The sequence below is a fragment of the Delphinus delphis genome, chromosome 1 (assembly GCF_949987515.2).
Source record: "Delphinus delphis chromosome 1, mDelDel1.2, whole genome shotgun sequence".
In the NCBI taxonomy this organism is placed as follows: Eukaryota; Metazoa; Chordata; class Mammalia; order Artiodactyla; family Delphinidae; genus Delphinus; species Delphinus delphis.
In genome coordinates this window covers 99,373,709-99,396,445 of record NC_082683.1, presented here as the reverse complement: position 1 = coordinate 99,396,445, position 22,737 = coordinate 99,373,709, and the positions used below count along the sequence as shown (strand labels likewise).

Below are 22,737 nucleotides of genomic sequence, written 5' to 3'. Positions count from 1 at the left end.
AAAGTAGATAGTTTAAAGGTCCTAAAAACTATATTACACATCAAAACTGATCTGACTCCAGGGAGAGTCAACATTCGTTAAAAAATAATTTGTTATTTCCCATCTTCATTTCTAATCTCTGTGTTTCATCAGGAACATATTTAAAAGGATTTCTTTATCATCCTTACAAAAAATGTCAAAATTTCAAAGAAACATTTTTAGAGATAAATGGCCATTTCTATGTATATCCCCCTATTCAGATTCCTCCACTAAAAACCATCCCCCCCCCCCCACTCACCTCAACTATAAGTCTGAGTGAATCAGGACGTTTCAGAAAATGTCAACGTAAATGAAAGTGTCAGAAGATCTCCAGTCTCCAATTTCCCATTAAAGGGTCTTAACAAACAAAAGAATACCAGCAAAAAAGAAAAAAAAAAGAGGGAGGGCAGGAAAGAAAGAGGGATGGGAGGGAGGAAGGGTGAGATGGAAGGAAGGAAGGAAGGAAGGAAGGGAGGGAGGGAGGGAGGGTAGGAAGAAGGAAGGAATCTGTACCCCTAAACTAAACCAATAGCAAGGAAAGAATCTATTTCAAAAGACAATGGGAATTTCTATAAATTCCAATATCAATTAGTGAGAACTAAGAAACTGCAAAGTAAGAACCACAATCAAGGGTACCAAATGGCCTTACTAGCTTGATAGTCTGAATTTAGGTTTAAGAACTGAAAGGGAGTCTTCTGGGCAACATGGCAATATAAGTCACTTTTACAAAAGGCTCTCTAGTACAGAACAAAATGAGGAGAAATAATCAAAAATAGAAGGAAAAAAAGAGTTAATCTCTGTCCATCAAATATCAACTCCAAAGAATACAAAACAATTTAGACTACACTGAGAAAATGCCCGAAGCTGACATACAACACCCTAGCTCATAAACAGCACATTTTGCAGACTCTGAGTACAAAATATTGATACATGTTGAATGTATATGTTGATCTACAAAACAAAAGGTATATAAGTTGCTGTTCCCAATCCCTAGGAGAGGAGATAGAAGCGTTCAGACAGAAATAGTGACAAAACTCCCATAAAGCAGCTGCCTTTGGCACTAACCCCCTACACCTCCTCGGACATCAGAAAAACTAAACAGAGGCTATATGCCTCTACATCAAGCTGGAGAGTTTATGCGCTAATGGTAACAGTAAGTGGTACCCAGGTAAATAGGAAAAGTAGTCAAGAAAGAGCATTAATGAGTTTAAGCAAGGTAACAAAATTAGACTGGCATATTAAAAAGTTAACGTCTCTGTGTGTAGAATAAACAGAGGAGGGAGCCAAGAATAGCTATGGGCATGTAGTTAAAATGTGAGGGCCGGGTCGAGCCGCTGGTTAGGAAGCGGCTGCAGCTGGCCCGAGCTTCTGAGGCTTACAGGCCGAATGAACAACTGGTTGGTGCTTAGACCCCTGCCGCAGCGGCGGGTCCCTCCACGTGCTTTCGGCGGCGACATGGAGCTGGAGGAGTTGGGGATCCGAGAGGAATGTGGCATGTTCGGATGCATCGCCTCAGGAGAGTGGCCCACGCAGCTAGATGTGCCGCATGTGATCACTCTGGGACTCGTGGGGCTGCAGCACCGGGGTCAGGAGAGTGCTGGTATTGTGACCAGTGATGGGAATTCGATACCAACATTCAAAACACACAAGGGAACGGGTGATTTACAAGAGTAAATCACGTCTTTACTGAAGACAATTTGAAGAAATTATATACTTCAAATCTTGGAATTGGACACACGAGGTACGCCACTACAGGAAACTGTGAATTAGAAAATTGCCCGCCCTTTGTTGCTGAAACACTTCATGGGAAAATAACTGTGGCGCATAATGGCGAATTGGTAAATGCTGCTCGCTTAAGGAAAAAGCTTCTGCGTCACGGTATTGGTCTGTCAACAAGTTCTGATAGCGAAATGATCACCCAGTTACTGGCGTATACCCCTCCTCAGGAACAAGATGACACCCCAGACTGGGTGGCAAGGATTAAAAACTTAATGAAGGAAGCACCCACGGCATACTCTCTGACTATAATGCACAGAGATGTGATTTATGCGGTACGAGATCATTACGGAAATCGTCCTCTGTGCGTTGGTCGTCTTATTCCTGTATCTGATATAAATGACAAAGAAAAAAAAAATCTTCAGAAACAGAAGGATGGGTGGTGTCTTCAGAATCTTGTAGCTTTTTATCTTTGGTGCAAGATATTACCGTGAAATCTTGCCTGGAGAAATTGTGGAAATATCCAGACATAATTTCCAAACTCTTGATATTATACCAAGGTCTGAAGGAAACCCAATGGCTTTCTGTATCTTTGAATATGTTTATTTTGCAAGACCAGATAGTATATTTGAAGACCAAATGGTTTACACAGTAAGATACCGTTGTGGTCTGCAGCTGGCAATTGAAGCCCCTGTGGATGCGGATTTACTTAGCACTGTCCCGGAATCTGCTACGCCTGCTGCCCTTGGTTACGCAGCAAAGTGTGGGCTTCCGTATGTGGAGGTGCTATGTAAAAACCGGTATGTAGGAAGAACATTCATTCAGCCAAACATGAGGTTAAGACAACTTGGTGTTGCGAAAAAATTTGGAGTATTGTCAGACAACTTTAAAGGCAAAAGAATTGTTCTTGTAGATGATTCAATTGTGAGAGGCAATACCATTTCACCCATAATCAAATTGCTCAAAGAATCTGGTGCAAAAGAGGGTACACATTCGCGTAGCTTCACCACCAATTAGATATCCATGCTTCATGGGAATAAACATACCAACAAAAGAAGAGCTTATTGCCAATAAACCAGAATTTGAGCATATCTCAGATCATCTAGGAGCAAACAGTGCTGTGTATCTGTCAGTAGAAGGACTGGTTTCATCTGTACAAGAAGGGATAACATTTAAAAAACAGAAAGTGAAAAGGCAAGATATTATGGTTCAAGAAAATGGAAATGGTCTGGAATGTTTTGAAAAGAACGGTCATTGTACAAAGGAAGATGTTATGGTTCAAGAAAATGGGAATGGTCTGGAATGTTTTGAAAAGAACGATCATTGTACAGCTTGTCTGACTGGAAAATACCCTGTGGAACTGGAATGGTAGGTGCTAGGGGCAGACACGATGTTTCAAAACACAAAGTTAGTGGAGAAGTTATAGTGGTTACACCTCCATTTACTGTTACTCAGTACAGTGTGAAATGCCACATGCTTGTGTTGTAAGTTTTGAGATTTTTTTCTGAAAAGGGTACCAAAGTGCTATGATTTCTTTAGTAATCCTAGATAAATATTTTGGTATTATCTAGGAAATTGGATGATCCTTTCAGTTTTATTTAATAGTTTAGTACTTTTATTTTTAGAAATCATATACATTTAACTTCAGATCATCAACAGTAATGCAACGAATCGGTAAATTTCTGTTTAAGAGAGGACTGCCAGGTACTCTACTCTCCCACAGGTTCTTAGAGAATTTTGTGGAATGTTTGAGAGTTATGGAAATTCAGTTATGGAATATTTTCATAATTGAACCTTGCTAATTACATATAATACAACAATATGTGGTATTCTTTTTTTTTTTTGCTCAAGCATTGGCTAGCCTTTTTCACCTGGTCAGAGAAGGCAGGTGATCAGTGGCATTTGCCAGGTCCACGCTTTAAAGAGTTTGCAAGAGGTTAGACTAAGGTGTTGTGATGCAAACAGGACATGTGAGTTAAGTATAACATTCCATGCAAACCTTGAATCCATTATATCCCAAAGTTACCTAGCATCAAGAGTTCTCTTTAAAAAAAACAAGACAGAAGAAACACCTTTTTGTGCCTCACTTTCCCCACCTGTGCAATGAGGTGCTTATATTACTAAATTAAATAACTTGCAGCAGTTATTTTGGTGGTTAGAGCCATCATTCCACCCCTCAGTTTTAAGACAGTGCATGATTATTAGCTTTTGAAATGTTGGCCACTGGTCTGCAATTGAGATTTCAAGAGGGAGACATACAGCAGTAATTTGCAACCTATCTTTGAGATGCTCTGAGAATGACTGTAAAAACATGGCTGTGCAAAATATTTTCCTACATTTGACTAGAAAGTATGATCCATACTACGTAGTGCCCTTATAGTAGAAGCCCAGCAAGTAACCTGGTACATTTGAAGTAAAAAATAATTTTTTAGATTCTAACAAATCTTTTATCCTTAATTTGATTATATGCTTTTTTAATGAAGTGCTTGATCACTTGCAAATATACTGTGTATGCAATGAGATGATCAAGTAGAAACATTGTAGGGGCCAATTTTACGGAACAAGGAGACAACAACTTTTTTCACTTAGCATGCTCATCTGATTCCGAGCATCAACGTATCACTTTTTCTACTTTGTTTTATTGGGATCTAATGAATTAGATTTTTTTTTAAGGTTTTTGTTTGTTTGTTTGCTTTTTAACATCTGAGATTTAAAACTTTAAAATGACTTGCCCTCAACCCTTGTTTATGTAAGATTTTTAAAACATAAAAGTGTTTGTTTCTGTGTTATTACCATGAATTGGTGTACCTAGTGTCCAAATCCACCTATAATTGTAATATTTATTAATAACCATAATCTTTTGTCTTCATTTGGTATTTAGTCTCATGTGTTGTATCATGGCAGGCCAAGAGAAAACGTTCACAGCTCTTTAAGCCCATGTGCAGAGGGCAGCAGTGGGTCAGATAACCCTGTGGTGGTACCACAAGCAAACTGGCATCTGAATAAAGCCCTGGGACCATTTGTGTGTATAGCCTCTTGCCTTAAATGTATTCCTCATGGCAGCATATGGAGGAGGCAAGACCTTATGGGTCAGTTTTGAACCAGTCTTACTTTGATTTTTTTTAAAAACAAGAGACTCAGGGAAAGTACTAAACCAAAATCTCTGATTTGACTTTTGTGTTTTCCATAGTTTTTATTTTGTTTTATTGAGATGCTTTTATAAAGGAAAATGGTACTGTGACAGTTTGGTAATTCTACAAATTTCTTACTCTTTCTCCATCATGGCCTTTTATTTCACAAGTTTCTGAAGTGTGAATTACAATTTTATACCAGTGTAATCTCAAATGTTGTTTAACTGCTTTAAATTTTTATAGGTATTGGAAACTGCAGAGCAAATGAGAAATGTGTTTTCACAGGATCTATATTGTGAACTAAACTAAGCCTACTTTTTGTGACTTCCTTGTGATGCGTTGGTGACAAATATATGTAATGAGTACATTTAAAAAAAAAAAAAGTGAGGGCCACTGTCCAGGTGAGAGATGATTTAGATCAGTAATGGGAATAGAGGAGCAGATGGATTTGAGATTCACTGTATATGCCCATATATAAGTAAAGTTTTTCAATACCAAACACTGTCTTTACAAGAGGAAGTTGTCTTATATTTGAACCTTACAAAGTCTCAGATTACAGAATGATTTATAAGTTATTTTATTTTGAAAAAATACAAAGTACTGTCTGAAGAAAGCATGTTACCCTGAACCAACAACTGTTTAAGAGACAATCTGACACAATTGCTGGGGAGACGTGACGGTGGGGGTGGGCGGGGAGCAAATAAAATGAGAAGATTTAGTAATTATTCCTTGGGGTACTACACAACTGCATGTGGCAGATGTCACTGTCAAGCAATCTTTCAATGATAGGTTGTTTGTTTGTTTGTTTAAGGGAAGAGGTGCCTTTATTTTTTTATTTTTTGGCCCTGCCGCGCAACTTGTGGGATCTTAGTTCCCCAACTAGGGACTGAACCCAGGCCCTCGGCAGTGAAAGTGCAGAGTCCTAACCACTGGACCACCAGGGAATTCCCTCAGTGATCACTTCTGGAAAAAAGCAATTCAGTCCATACTTAGGTTATGAGATCATAAATATATGTCAACAACAAAAGTGAAGGGAAAAATTTTTGCTCTAATTTTACTTGTGGCTAGGACAGCACTATACACAGATTTAAAAACTACAATATCTCAAACAATATAGATGGAAGAGAGGAGGAGTTTCCTAGGTGAACTAGGAAACTGTGTTAGGTAACTCATTCCAGTGTTGACACAATACCAAAGGTGTAAGTTGAAGAGTTTGCACAAACTTTTTACAAGAAAGAGTGGGAAAAGTAGTATTTCTAAATTTCATTTTAAATATATGTGTAATTAAATTAAATTTTAGAGGTAGAAATCTGATTTTATCCCTAAAAGTTTACATTCATACTGCCTAATCAAAAGGATATGCATTTTTTTAAAGTGTCTTTTAAAAAACTGTGGGGTATCTTAAGCTTAACTACAGGGCCTCCTCCTATTTGGATATTCATGAAATTGTGAATAGAATCCATTAGCCTTAGTAATATATTTGACAGGAAGATTTAGGGGAAAAGAGACAACAGAAAAGATCACTCCAGGCTTCTAACTTGAATAACCAGGAACTTTAAGTTCCATTTGAATAAAAGACATAGAAAGGGGAAGAAATGGACTTCCCTGGTGGCACGGTTGGCAGGTTAAGGATCCACCTGCCAATGCAGGGGACACAGGTTCAAGCCCTGGTCCAGGAAGATCCCACATGCCGCGGAGCAACTAAGCCCATGCGCCACAACTACTGAGCCTGTGCTCTAGAGCCCGCGAGCCACAACTACCAAGCGCACGTGCTGCAACTACTGAAGCCCACATGCCTAGAGCCGGTACTCCACAACAAGAGAAGCCCCCGCAATGAGAAGCCCGCGCACCGCAGCGAAGAGCAGCCCCTGCTCGCCTCAATTAGAGAAAGCCCGCACGCAGCAATGAAGACCCAACACAGCCAAAAAAATAAATGAATTTAAAAAATTTTTAAAAAGAAAGGGGAAGAAACAAGTTTGGGGTTTGAGGCAGAAAATCAGGGTAAGGTTTGGGGTATGTTATTTGAGATGCTAGTGAAACAGATACCATGTGAAAATATCAAGAGATCTGAATTTAGAGCTGTAAATTGGGAGTCTTTAGCTCACAACAAATATCTGGCCTTGGTAGAGATGTGGGGTGATGTAAGTTGGAACAACTTTTCTGAAAGGCATTATGGCAATATCTATCAACGTATACTTGCATGTCTTCTGGCAGAAGAGCTCTACTGAAGTTATATTCACACAAAAATGTAAAAAAACATAAAAGATGAATGTTTATCACAGCATTATTTATAAGGAATTTAAATGTCCAACTATAGGTAACTGGTAAGTAAATTATAAATGATGAAATATATCTTCAATTACTGAGGTATGATGGAGTTTAAACATGTTGTTGAGTAAAATAGAGGGAGTTGTAGAAGGGAGCATTTAGTGCAAGATGTCATTTATGAAATTGGTACACTTTTCTTACATATATTTATGCAAAAATATATTCTAAAATATGCTTATCTCTGAGTAGCAAGATGCTGAAGTATTTTACCCTCAGCTTTGTAATTTTCTATATTGTTTGAGAGGCTAAAGACAACAACAACAAAAGCATACCATTTTTTAGAACTCTATAAAGCTTATTTTTTTCCTTTTTCTCAAGTGTTTAAGAATTAGAGCACAACATAATCTTAGAGGTAAACAAACAAAAAAACAAAAACAAAAGAAACAGGAGAGGAAGACCACCCTGACTGTACAACTGGCTTTCCGACTTCAGGGCTGCATAACTAGGAACATATTGTCAAAACTGGAGCACCACCCCAGGCTTGAGACCGAACAATTAGGCTAGAGAAGTCAGTCCTGGTTGACCTAAGCCTGTAATTTGATTAATGAACTGAATAGTGACTGAGTGTTTAACAGGTCACTCACAGAACTGGTTCCTGAACCCTGACCCAGGGATAATGTGATTTAGGACAAGTTACTGTAAGACCACATCTTAAGGATTAGTAAATTATGTACATGAAAACACAGACTGGAAAAAAGCAATTAAATAGCCTGACTCCACTAAAAATATTTCCCGTGAAAAAGAAAAAAGAATAGAAAGATTATATGATAGAGGCCAGCCTCTCCCTTAAAGAAAATAAAACCAAAAGACAGCAGGATAATAGTACAAAACATCAGGCACTGCACTAGTGTTGAAGCTATAGAAACCATAATATAGTACCTGCCCTGGTGTTAGGGTGTCACAGACAAGTATAAGCAAATAACTGCTAAAACCAGTGAGAAAGCATGTACAAGGTGCATGAGAGTATGTAGCTAAGAGAAAATAAATAATTGTGTTTAGTGGGGAAAACCAGTTAATCTAGGCTGGGAGTATGGGTGGGGCGCATGGGATCAGGACCACGGTGGGCGTTCCAGGCAAGGGGAAGAGAATGCACAGTGGCAGGGTGGTGGTGGATTACAAGACTAGAGAGAGATGCAGAAAGCTCAGGTAACAGAAGGTTTTACTTATGTCACTGAAGGGTCAGAACATGACTCTAGTGAAGAAGTGACTAAAATTTTTACCAGGGGAATGACATAGCCAGACTTCTTTTTCGATGGATCATTCTGGCAACACTGTGGACTACGAAGACAAGGAAAACAGCTGGAGGATACCAAGACCAGCACAGAATAAATTTAGCCACAAACCCATTAATACTGGCAGTAGAAGCAGTAATAGAAGAATCAATGCAGCAGAAAATTGGATTGGTGAAATAGGAGGCAACTCAAGAAACATACACTGATAATAAGAAATTAACCAAGATAGGAAATGAATGATCACAGATTTGCAGAGTGCTGTAATCCAAACTTCAAATGATAGGAGTCCTTGAAGGAAAAAAGAGAATGAACTAAACAATTAATAAACAAGGAGTGCAGTTGAAGAAAACTGAAAAATTTTAAAGGAATGAAATTGGAAATTGAAAGGTTTACCATGTCTCAAAAAAAAAAAAAAAAAAAAAGGAAGGAAAAGAAAAACAACAGCATCATAAAAACACAAATTTAAATTCTGTAGGTTTTGGGGTGGAGGTGCAACTCGTAAGTTTCCCAAAAGAAAGACTAGATATTATTTAAAGAGTCAAAATCAAGAGAGATTAAGATGATAACTCCATGGTGAAAGACATGAGGTGATATCTGTGCTCCATCTGCTTGACGACGAAAAGTCTTTTCAGAGTTGTGGTGGTAGTGGTGGTTTAAAAAGAATTTTTGTTTCCTCTATCTTTTCTTCAGCAAACAATGGAAGGAGTAATCCAGAGCTCTATGACTGAAGCTAAAGAAAGCCTTGTAATTTAGAGCTGCTGTAGGCAAATACTATATAATATTATTACTGTGAAAAAATAAACAAGTGACACATGAGAAAGAAATAAGAGACACAGGCAAGGTAACAAGACCAAGAGATACAGAAAGCGGGCACAATCCAGACTACCTTATTTTTCACAGTGAAAAGTCAGAAATTACTGCCTCACAGAGAAATATAAATTAATCACAATTAGGTTGGAAAAAGTTTGTGGTAAGTTCAAGACTAACATCAATTCTTTGTAGCTCCTTAAAAACATACACCTTCATATATTATATGATTATATCACCTTGTTACTGATATTATGAGGCACTTTTTTTTTAACATCTTTATTGGAGTATAATTGCTTTACAATGGTGTGTTAGTTTCTGTTGTATAACAAAGTGAATCAGCTATACGTATACATATATCCCCATATCATCCCCATGTGACCCTCTAGGCGGTCACAAAGCACTGAGCTGATCTCCCTGTGCTATGCAGCTGCTTCCCACTGGCTATCTATTTTACATTTGGTAGTGTATATATGTCTATGCCACTCTTTATGAGGCAGTTTTATAATACACAGTTAGGGTTAAACTCTCAAGAAAAAATATGATTCATTTTGTACCTTAACCTCAGTAAACTTCACATAATACTTTGTTAAATTTTAAATCTAAAATTAATACCAAAAAATTCAAAAATTTAAAAAAAAATTAAAACCACAGAGCACTTTTGCTGCTCTTAAGAAGACTATCCTACTTAAAAGAGGGACTAGTAGATGACAAAAAGCACCATTAAAAAGTATTCTTAGTTATCAAGGGCTTTTAAAGAGTCAGATGTGAGGATTTTAGACAAGATCTTAAAAAATAAGAAAAATTGGCAAAAAATTAAACACTTGCTAGTGATAAGATCATGGGTTACTCTGTCTTGTCTTAAGTTTTTTCGTAAATGTTGTTACTATTTTTACAATTCAAAACAAAACTAGAAAACTCCCAAACACAAAAACATAGGTATATTTTGTTTATAAATATAAAGACAAAGATATACATATTAATACTGACTGAAAGGGAATCTGCAGACATGGAAATAAAGTTTAATGTTCAGTTCTATTTCTGGGCAGCTGTGTGCATTTATAATATAAAAATTTAATGAAAAACTGAGATACAAAATGATTCATAGTTGACTCTACAAAAATGACATACTGTACATAATTTTTCTTACAAAGTATGAATGATCTTTAAGCAGTAAGGGTATATTTATGTGATAATAATTTTAATTAAGTTACCTAGTCAATTCAGTGAAGAACCAACTTAACTGATTTTATTTGTTAAATTAATGATTACTAATTGTTTGGGTTATAATTATATATCTGTCATTGAACAATGCTATATTATAAAATTTAAAATAACAACTCTTACTTTATAGCAGAGGTTTAAAAAAATGTTGTAAGAACAGAATTCCACCTTCAAAGAAATTTTATGAGGAATTCAAATGTACAAAAATAGATAAACTGCTGAGTCCAATTTGAAAAACATTGCTTCACCAGTCATAGATTTATCAGATTAAACATAGGAGGTTGTTTTAGTTCCTCAATATGGCTGCAATATGCAACAGCCACCTCAAAGGGGGAAACAGGGATTTCTGTTAATATAATGTTATATATTAAGGCTTCCCAAAAGTATAGTTAGTCAGTGATAGTGCCCTGCTTTCTCCTTTTTCTTTTTCCAAGACAACTTTTGTTAAAATGTAACTTCTTCTTCTACAAATTGAAAAGGGAGGAGGAAAAACCACTAGAAAAAAATGGCAAAAATTAATGACTAGACAGTTCACAGAAAAAGAAATGCAATGACCTGTAAACATAGAAAAAGATATTCAACTTCACTCATAATATGATAAATGCTAATTAAAACAACATAGATACCTCTTCTCACCCATCAGACTAATGAAACATTCAACACCATTGGTGAGGTTGTGAAGAAACAGGCATTTGTATAAATTGTAGGTGGGTGCAGTAGTATACCAAGAGGGGGGGTGATGTAAACAGACCATGCCAGGTGCCCACAATAAGGAAGTACACTGTCCACAGAGAATTTATGAACTAAAACTAAAGCTTGATCTGCTCCTTATCATCATGTGATGGCAATTTTTCTAAATGTCAGCAATAAAATGCTCTCTGAGAAAAATCTCTCATTGTTCCAAATTTCAAATAATTGTTGCGGTTGTTGTTGAGTTTTAATAACATGTATGTAAGCTTCAAATTCGACACTTTTATTACTTATTTCTTAAACACTGAACTATACATGGAAGTTAATTTGGAGAACTCCCAGTTTGGCCCCTGATATACATGGACTCAGTTCTACACATTCATTTCAGAAGTTAAGTCTGTAATGTTTTGAAATGGTTCAAACTCCATTTGAGCACACTTTGCCTCTAGCCCCTGTGTTACACTACATACTCCTGCATTTAAGCAATAGATTCAAAATAAACAATGATAGCTGTATGCTATTTCTCTTTTCTAGGTTATCTTTTTTTCTGGTGGGAAGTTTTAGATGAGTTAATCAGACACAAAAATACTTGCGGACAGCCAGAATTAGCCTTGAACAATGACTAGTAAAACACAGAGCTTTAAAAACAGTTATTTAAAGAACAATGCACGGAAACTGTGGTTAAGGTCATTCATTATACAACAATAAAACATAAGGAAATGGACATTTACATAGAAAAAAGAATCAAATTTTGAAGAAACCTAGGAGAGACAACAAAAGATGCTGCTCTTACATTACTAGAAGAAACCAAAAGGGCAATGTTTATTTGAATGCCTGGTTATTAACTAGCAGATCAAACAGTGTTACTGTTCACTATCATTCCATCATTTTCTCTTGACTTTGTACAAAAAGAAAAACTTCAGGAGTTTTTTTTATTTTTAACCAAATATAATAAAAATTCAAGATGAATTTTCTGGTGGAGATATTTTAGCAAACATTTTCTGTAATGTACTCTTTATTTTAAAATTTATTTTTACCAGTATGATTGCCTATTCAAATGTTCAATAAAAGGAAATACTTAATGTATATAATTTGTTTCTATCATTATATATTATTTCATGGTCATTTCTGAAAATAATTTTATCATATAAAAGAGGGATGTATTAAAAAAATTACCTGCTCTAGGCTCAAATACACTAGCTATGTCCCTGTGGGGTACAAAATGATACAAACAGTGTGGAAGAAAAAATGGGGACAACATAAACAGTGGGAGGCAAAACCAGAAATTAATAAAAATAGTTACCTATGATGGACGTGGTGAAAGGACTGAGGTAAGGGGTAGACATAGAAAATCAAAAGTATACATTTTTATACAGTTTGACTTTTGAACCATACAAGTGTTTTATACATTCAAGAGAATAAAACTAAATTAAAAAATCTAAATCTTAACATTGAAAACAAATGGAAATAAATGAACTTAATCGCCTATCAAATTGGTAATATAACCACATGAAGACAAAAAAATATTTCAAGTCACTTGTGAACACAGTACTCTGACTAGCATCCTTACTGGGATATATTCTAAGGATAATAAAAACTGCAAAGAAATCTTAAACTTCACATAATGGTTGTGATATTAGTATTAGTTTTTATAATTTTGAACCTATTTTATTTGCACTATAGGATAAAACAAATAGGTAATTATGTAAATGTTATTAGAAACCAAGATGTGCAATAGAAGGCAAAAGCTACAATTTTAAAATTGTAGTGCTAAATTTGTACAGATATCAACATGAAGCCATAACTTAAAAATATATATGCATATATAAACATAGTTAGAATAAATATGTGTATATATACACATCCTAATTATATCCATTAGAGGCAATGACATTCCAACAGTAATGAACATCTCTAATGCTTGTATCTTGCTTTCTAAATCCCCTTCTCCATTAAAAGGAACCAAGGCTTCTTGGAGAAATGACTCATTCCAGATCTGGGACAGGGAAAATATAAGTGAGCCTAGGTCATTATGTTTTTCTAGAAAGTAAGGGAAAAAATAATGAAGGGCTGTCAAAAGGGCACTAGAGCCAACTTTGAGAGTCTCTCACCAGCCATTTGAGAGAATTTAAGCATTAAAAAGAATAACAGTTATAACTGTAACAAATTGAATAAACAAAAATCTGTGAGTCCATAATACTGCTCTAAAAAGAGAGAGAAAAAAGGGATTTCATCTGTAACCAGTGGAGGGGACTATAACACCAAACTTCCTGTCCTCAAAACTTCTCATTAAAAGTAAAGAATTAAGCATTTATCCTGCCTTTTGGGGAAAGAACTGTTTATCTCCAGCAGAAGAGGAAAAGTTCTTTACCTAAGAATGCCAGCTAATAGGTATAGAAGGAATGACAGAATTATCAATGAAATAATTACCTCACAGATTACTTGCTAATTTAAATGGGAAAATTATATTATTACATAGAAAATATCAAACTTAGTATTGCTAACAGTGTGACATCCTCCGATACAATACAGTATGAAGTATACAGTACCACCTATGACATATTCTTGCCAAAAATTTTTGTCTGATTACACCAAGCCTTTAGACCTACTTTCTAGTTTACAGGAATTACAAAGAATAAAGGAACAAGATAAATGATGCTATGAGGAAACAATCAGACAAATGTAGAATTTAGAACATTCTGGTTTCTTAAAAAAGTAAATGTTCCCCTCCAAATAGAAGAAAAAGTTCTAGAATAAAAGAGACTAAAGAGGTATAACACCCAAAGGTAACACGTGAACCTTGACTGGATTCTTTTTAGGAAGGAAAAAAAAAAAAAGTCTATAAAACATTGAGATAATCAGCTAATCTCAATATGGCCTGAATAGTAAGTGATATTAAGAAATTATTGTTAATTTTCTTACGTGTGATAATGGTATTGAAAGGTATAATATTACAAGGTATAACAGGAAATATATGCTAAATATCAGGAATGAAGTATCATAAAGTTTGCAATTTACTTTGAAATGGTTTGCCTAAACATCTACATTCACTCAAAGGTGAGTATTGAATTATAGGTGATGGTAACATTACATGGGTATTCATTATCCTATTCCTTTCAAGTTTTTTGTAGGTTTGAAAATTTTCATAACAAAAAGTTGAAAAAATAGAGAATTCTTTAGTAAACACAGAATTAACTAATCCTAGCAATATGTACTTCAATAGGGCACATAATTCACAAAAAGACATAAAACAAATTCTATGTTCTCTGTCATTGTGCCAATTAGGAGTCAATCTCATATTTTTTATTTCCCTCAGTCAGAAGCGAAACAGCAGTCAGAAACATCTTCCTTACCTTAGGCAAATCGACTTCTCTACAGTTCTAGATTTTCTCAACAGAGGAAGAATTTTCTTCCACCTGACTGCCACTTCACCTCAGCTCAAAGTCCTCTGAAGCCCAAGTTAATGTAAATGAAGTTGTACTGAATGCTGAAAGCCTTTTAAACCCTCCACTGGGTACCAAGTTTTACACCTTGGCTTATGGCCTAGATAATACATCCTTAAAGATAACACAGTCTTTATGCCCTTTCCTCTCTATTTAACATGCTCTTCACTGGGGTGCTCTCATCAACTCCCACAACTTCTCTAAATGATCACTGATATTCTCATAATTCCCCAAAGGATATCCCAACTCATATCTTTTCCCCTACTTGCAAACTCTTCTGCCTACTAAGTGTTTTCACCCAAGTGTCCCCAACGTTCCTCAAAAACAGCAAGCCCAAATGGGAATTCCTCATCATCCCTCCTCCCCTATAAAAATATATACCATAATTTGCCTCAGCAGCCAAATTAGAAACCTAGGCATCAATCCTGGTTCTTCTCACCCTTCAATGACATATCAAATTAATAATAATACTACTAAAAATTGCAACAATAATTACTATAGTAGTTAACACATATTACTAACTATGTACCTGGCACCATTCTATGCTCTGTACATAAATTCATTCATTTAATCCTCACACAATCCTATGAGATAAGTATTGTGTTTCTTCTCATTTTACAAATGAGGAAATCAGACACAGAGAAGTTTAGTAATTTGACAAAGTTCACAAAGCTATTAAGTGGCAGAATTAGGATTTGAACCCAGGAGTTTTGGCTCTAGAGTCTGGTTTCTTTAACTAATACATTATACCTTCCCTTCATTCACCAAATATTATTGATTTCATCTTCCAAATATTTCTCAAACTCATTCAATTCTCTCCATTTTAATGACCACTGTCCTAATCCAGGTCACCATCATCTTTTGCCTGGTGACGCCAATGGCTTCTTATCTGGACTCCTGCTACCAGCCCTGTTCTCCAATGTACTGTACAAAGCTGATTACATCACACCTCTGCTTTCATACATAATCTTAATGGTTTCCAACTGAACTCAGAATAGCATTCAAATCCCTTAATGAGGTTTATAGAGTGTCCAGCTTTCCTCTTCAGCCTCATTTCCAGCCTCAATTCCTCTGAGGTTCCCTCTCCATACTCCATCACCACTGTAATTCTTATATTCCTCAAATGTCAGTTTTTCTAAATGAACACTCTTCCTCCAACCCCTGGTCTGGCTATTTCTTATATAACCTTTACATCTACATTCATGTCTGTGCATGGATGTCATTTCTTCGGCGATCTCCTGATCACCCAACTCTTAATTGCCTTAGTTATTAGTTAGATAGTATTTAATTCCTTAGGGCCCTGTAATAATTGTATCAAATATACACACCCATATGCTTTATCAAACTGCACTATAACAGTCTATTACTTGTCTGTCTCACTCCCTAAACTGCGAGCATTTAGGAGAACAGGGACAATGTAATGAAAACAAAAGCTCAATAAATACTGAAGAATAAACAAAATGCAATAGAACAACTTAAAGCCTTCATCAAATAAAACAACCTTCTTGGTCTAATTCTATTTCTTTTCCTTTATAAATCTAATAAATCTTATCTTCTGGCATATTCTACTCAAAATATTTTATTTTTAATAATCTTCCACATTACTCAAATGATCTCTATTATTCATTTATCTTCTCAAAACTTTGAACTATAATAGTTAAGTGAAAACTATAGAGAGCATATAGCTTAACAAAATCTGCTATCTTTTAATCTCTACATGCAGTTTTCAAAAGAACATTCTACAAAGCAATTGCCCTTGACTCTTCAAAAATGTCAGTGTCATGAAAAGAAAAAAAAAAAGAAGAAAAAGAAAAGAGAGAAAAAGGGCAGGAAGACTGCTTCAAATTAACAGTCTGAAGAGTCAGGACTAGTAAAGCAAATGTGATTCTTGTTTGGACCCTAGATTTTCAAAAAGAATGAGAGAAAGAAAAGGAAAAGAAAAACACTAAAAAGGACATTTTTGGAGCAACTGGGGAAATCTGAACATAGCCTGTATATTAAGTACTTTTTTCATCTTACATTTCTTGAGTATAAAAATGCTATTGTGATTATGCAAGAAAATGTCCTTATTTTTAGGAGATATATGCTGAAGTATCATGAGTAGCATGATGCGTGCCACTTGCTTTTAAGGAATTTACCTAAAAAAATCACACATACACACACACAAAAGAGAGAGAAAGCAAATTTGGCATAGGTTAAAAATTAGTCTAAGCGAAAGATAAAAATAATCATTGACTCTTCTTTTCCCACTTTTTAGGTCTGAACTTAATAAAAAAAAGTTGGGAATAAATAGCTAACATTTATTGAGTAATTAATATGGGAAGGACACCATTCTAAAATATTTACATTTATTAACTCAATCTGCACAAGACACCTGTGAGTCTCACTGTAGTACTTAATATTATTACCCCTATTTTATAGATGAGTAGCCTGAGGCATTGAGAGGTTAAGTAATTTACCCAAAGTCACAACTAGTTGTATCTATGTGGTTAAAAGCAAACAAAAACAGCCTCTAAGAGGACAGAAGGTGAAGATAAGCACACAAGTAACTATAAAGAAACATAAAATAAACCAAAAAAATGAACATATGGCACTGCAGGAATTTAACGTAAAGGAAAAAAAGAGTTAGTAAAGTCCAGAGTCCAAGCTTCCTGGTTTCCCATCTTATGTCCTTTTGTGGAGCTACAGACATGACAGAAGAATCTGACATCCAGTTAGAAGACAGAATGGAACAACCATCTTAGAGGAACACAGACTGGAAGACATTAATTCTAAGCCTATTACGTTAAGGTGGTGAAATCAAAAAGGGAAATGACATGAAAGAAAGCAAAATTGATTAAAACTTGGTAATGCAGGAGTAGAGGTGGAATAAAAGGCAGATGACATGGTTGAAACAGAAAACAATGACATTTGACTTGTTTTCATATAAAATTTTGTATAAAATCAAAATGTGATTACTACTAGTACTGGACATTAAGATTAGCACTAAATGCAAAATTTTTCTTAAACTAAAATTACTAAAATTATTAGTTACTAAAATGTTGGTAACCAGGCAGAGCATAAATAGGTTCCAGTACAATGTTTTATCACAGCTCAAAACTATATAATTAAACATAGCCCCTCCTTCTCTAACACAAAAATCCAGAACTCAGAAGAGGATGCTAGAAAAGTTAAAAAAAAAAAAAAAAGCCTTAAGTCTGCACAGTAGTGTCCACAAGAATACACAGATACATAAATAGCATAAGGAAATATATTTTAAAATCTCTTATGAAATACAATCTGATAAACAAAATAACATTCCGTATGTTTATTTGTTTACCTTTCTATCACCTTTGCTAGAATATGGGCTTCTTCAGGGCAGGAACCATGCCTGATGGTTCTTTCCTATATCTCTAATACCTAAAATAGGTACACGACAGGCACTCAAATGTTTGCTAAACTTAAACATGTGTATGGAACTTACACATGAGGAATTGAGAATAATAAAGTCTCAATATATTCATTCATATTGTGATCATTTTGTAACATGTAATTTTTATTTCTATTACAAATACAATATCAGATCTAAAAGTTGAAATGCTTGAAGCATTAAAGTCTAAACTATGTTTATTTCAAACGATAGGTATTAGCTATCATAAAACAGGCATGAATTTATTATTATCTTCCAAAGCAATAATAATTATGATAGATAAACTTTACACATAACCACTCAAGTTATATTGCATATGTGCAGAAAAGAGTTAACACAGCAGACCTGAGACTGCTATCCTAAGAAAGGCTTACTTCAAGACTGGACCTAGGCTCACGTCTGGGAACTTGGATTTTGAGACAGTAACCACTATTCCCCGATAAGAATGTCTCACTGTTTGTGAATACAATGTGGTTCATGCTGAATATCTGCTTTCCCTCTGGGAGTTTGGAATTCTGGTACGTGCTAGGCAGAGGATGCCTATGTGACCAGCCCCCATAGAAACCGGGCACTGAATCTCTAATGAACTTCCCTGGTACACAATAGTTCACACGTGTTGTCATAACTCAATAGTGGAGGAATTAAGGGCATCCTATGTGACTCCACAGGGAGCTTGAGCCTGGTTTCCTCAGGCTTTGTACCATGTGCTTTTTTTCCTTTTGCAGTAGGAAATCATAGCTATGAGTAGGACACTATGCTAGGTCTTATGAGTCCTAGCATATCACCAAACCTGCAAGTGGTCTTGGAGACCCTGACACAGGCATGCAACATCAGATAGTAGCCTCGTTATTTTGGGGTAATGAACACTATCAAACATTTAAACATTTCCATAAAAAGTAATAACAAAAAGAAATTTAAGCCATCAAGATTTTTACTTTGGACTGTATTTTACAATAATTACTTCTATCCAATGGTTAATACAGGCTTCCCTCATGGGATAAGGAAGCAAAAGATAATTAATTGTGAGAAATTCAATCATACTTTAAGCTATGAACCAGGTCTCAAGCCTCCAAAGTAATGGAATTATTCTTAAGAAATCTCATTTTCACCTCACCCTACCCTCAAAAAGTCCATAGCCCAAAAGACATACCTTTACAACAGGTTTCCGGAGCTCAAAGATTACATTTTAAAAGAAAAATTCCTGGGCTTCCCTGGTGGCACAGTGGTTGAGAGTTCGCCTGCCAATGCAGGGGACACGGGTTTGTGCCCCGGTCCGGGAAGATCCCACATGCTGCAGAGCGGCTAGGCCCGTGAGCCACGGCCGCTGAGCCTGCGCGTCTGGAGCCTGTGCTCCGCAACGGGAGAGGCCACAACAGTGAGAAGCCCACGTACCGCAAAAAAAAAAAAGAAAAATTCCTGAGGCTTTTCTTTCTGTTTACATAAACAAGGATTAGGGTTATGTCAGAAAGCATCAATGCTCCCCCTTTTTTCCCCCTATAATGATGTGTAGTTCATAATAATGGAGGAAACAATTATTCATTCCTCTGAAGAAATAAAATTTGGAGAGAGTATATATTCAAAAATTGTTTAGCTGCTTCCTCCATTATATATTTCCATTTACATACAAGCACTGACAAGAATTCTTAGACATTCATTCCCTTAGAATAGGCATATTTTATATAAATACATTAGATAACATTCTAAATAAATATAATTACTTTTAAAATTAAAATGGTTAAATTGGGCTTCCCTGGTAGCGCAGTGGTTGAGAGTCCGCCTGCCAATGCAGGGGACATGGGTTGGTGCCCCTGTCCGGGAAGATCCCACATGCCGCGGAGCGGCTGGGCCCGTGAGCCATGGCCGCTGAGCCTGCGCGTCCGGAGCCTGTGCTCCGCAACGGGAGAGGCCACAACAGTGAAAGGCCCGCGTACCGCGGAAAAAAAAAAAAAAAAAAGGTTAAATTAAGATCCCTTTAGAGACAATACACAATACTGATTTTTATTTATCACAGGAAAATGTATTTGACGTAACAAGTTTCACAGCAATTTCACCTTGAAATAATTCTGCTAGCTACAGAAAGATTAGGTACTTTGTCAAAACTTTAAATCACTGTATGAATGGAGGCAACTTATAAAATAGGAATGGGATGGGTGTTAGGAGATTCGCTATCCTGATTATGGGTGAAATGCTTAAATATCTAATCAACAGCCAAGCTGAAGAGATTAATTAAATAATTAGATTTTTATTGTACTATATTTAGACATGTAAGGAAAAACACAGCAAAGTTTCTTTCTGGTATGATATTAACTACTCTGCTTTTCCCAACTACAAAACTAAAATTAAGCATGAGGCCAATCATAATGTTCACTGGAAAGCCGATGCTTACATAAAAAATAAATTACTACTATTGAGTTTATAAGGCCATATTGTAAGACAGCAAAACACAGTGAATAAAAACAACAGCCATAAATCTAAAACTTCATTCATTCACTTATTCAGTCAACATGAGTAAACCATCACTAGCGACAGAAAAATGTGGTCTTTGCACTCCAGGAGCAATGCTGGAGGTGTGCTACTGGTGTCATTACAGAAGCCAGTAAGATAGATTTGGGGCACAGAAGAAAAAGTGGTCAATTCTGGAGGTATGGAAGGATATGACAGGAGAGGGAAATCTTCGGGGCAGGCAATGAGGAACCATTAAAGGGTTATGAGAAACGGCATTAGAAGGATCAAATTTCTGTTTCACACTCATCTTGTAAAGTACAGAAAAATGGGAGGAATCAGACAAAACCTGATTTTAAGTCCTGCCTCTGTCATTTACTTATAGCTCGGTAAGTAACCTTGAGCAATTTTCTTAACTCTGGTCCCTCACTTCCTTACCTATAAATGAAGATATTACCTACTCCATAGGGTTGTTTTAAGGATTAAATGAGATAGTGAGATAATCATGTAAAAGGTTGGGCACACTATCACAGAGAACGCATTTGAAAAATGTCAAGTCACTTTTGGAGGTCATATATAAATAAAAAACAGCTTTAGCTAGGCTGTGAAATTTAACTGTTTCTTAATGTAATGAAGTTCTTGACTAATTTTAGACAAACATTTGAGAGGAGACAGTAAAATTTATTTTCTAGGTTTCATTCTCCCCTTTTTAATCAAAACTCCGCATCAAGCCATGCTACTACCACTTTACAGATCCCATTTCAACAAATGTCATGTCCCAAACATTACTCTTATCAGTCAAATATCATAACAAAATGATAAACATCAGTGGCCTTTCGGAGTATGCTGCAATGACTTCACAATTTTCTTTGCCACTTTTACTGAAAAAATGGTTTTCTCCTTTTCATACTTTCATTTTGCCACTGTGAAGTTCTATAGAAAAGAAACTTTTATTCAGAGACCCCAATCAACATCTATCTGAAAAGCTCCACTGTATCCACATCAGATTTACTTATAAAGATATATAATATATGCTTAAAAATAGCAGGCAAAGGTTGGCAATTAGGGAACTGACCCAGAACTACTAGATGTCAGAATTTATTACAGTAAGAAAATTCCTCTCTTACTTGTTCTTCAAATTTTACATTTTAGCATTATTCTTTGCCATATTTCATATCCTGGAGGTAAGTGTTTTGAATTTGGATCTGTGGTTTAAGAGAGCTACAAGAGTACCAATGCTTTACATCATCATTAAACAGACTACTCTGAAGAGGACAGAATAAAAAGAACAGGCTTTAAATATCTTAAACATTATACCCCCCCAAAGAATATTTTTTATTCCACTTCCTTACAAATATAACAATCATAATTTTCTAAGGAGACAGAATAAGAAGAACACAGAGCTATGGATGGCTTAATAGAGAGTAGTTCTCTCCATCACTTTCTTTTTTTTTAGATTTTTTTTTTAATTGGGGTAGAGTTGTTTTACAATGTTGTGTTAGTTTCTACTGTACAGTGGAGCTCCCTGTGCTATACAGCAGGTTCTTATTAGTTATCTATTTTATACATACTAGTGTATATATGACAATCCCAATCTCCCAATTCATCCCACCCCCTACTGCCCTCTTTCCCCCCTTGGTATCCATACATTTGTTCTCAACATCTGTGTCTCTATTTCTGCCTTGCAAACTGGTTCATCTGTACCATTTTTCTAGGTTCCACATATATGTGTTAATATACGATATTTGTTTTTCCCTTTCTGACTTACTTCACTCTGTATGACAGTCTCTAGGTCCAGCCACATCTCTACAAATGACCCAATTTCATTCCTTTTTATAGCTGAGTAATATTCCATTGTATATATGTACCACATCTTCTTTATCCATTCATCTGTCGATGGGCATTTAGGTTGCTTCTATGATCTGGCATTTAGGTTGCTTCTATGACTTCTGTAAACAGTGCTGCAATGAACACTGGGATGCATGTGTCTTTTTGAATTATGATTTTCTCTGGGTATATACCCAGGAGTGGGATTGCTGCATCATATGGTAGTTCTATTTTTAGTTTTTTAAAGAAATTCCATACTGTTCTCCATAGTGGCTGTAACAATTTACATTCCCACCAACAGTGCAAGAGAGTTCCCTTTTCTCCACTCCCTTACCAGCATTTATTGTTTGTAGATTTTCTGATGATGGCCATTCTAACTGGTGTGAGGTGATACCTCATTGTAGTTTTGATTTGCATTTCTCTAATAATTAGTGATGTTGAGCACCCTTTCATGTGTTTGTTGGCAATTT

General features: G+C 35.8%; 1 protein-coding gene and 1 pseudogene across 3 annotated transcripts in view; one reads left to right on the top strand and one right to left on the bottom strand.

Moving 5' to 3' along the window:
* Positions 1–22,737, bottom strand: part of MAGI3 (membrane associated guanylate kinase, WW and PDZ domain containing 3) — a 266,730-nt gene that overhangs the window by 113,845 nt on the left and 130,148 nt on the right. The gene's annotated exons all lie outside the window — the stretch shown is intronic.
* On the top strand, positions 1,437–3,184 carry LOC132435354 (amidophosphoribosyltransferase pseudogene; annotated as a pseudogene).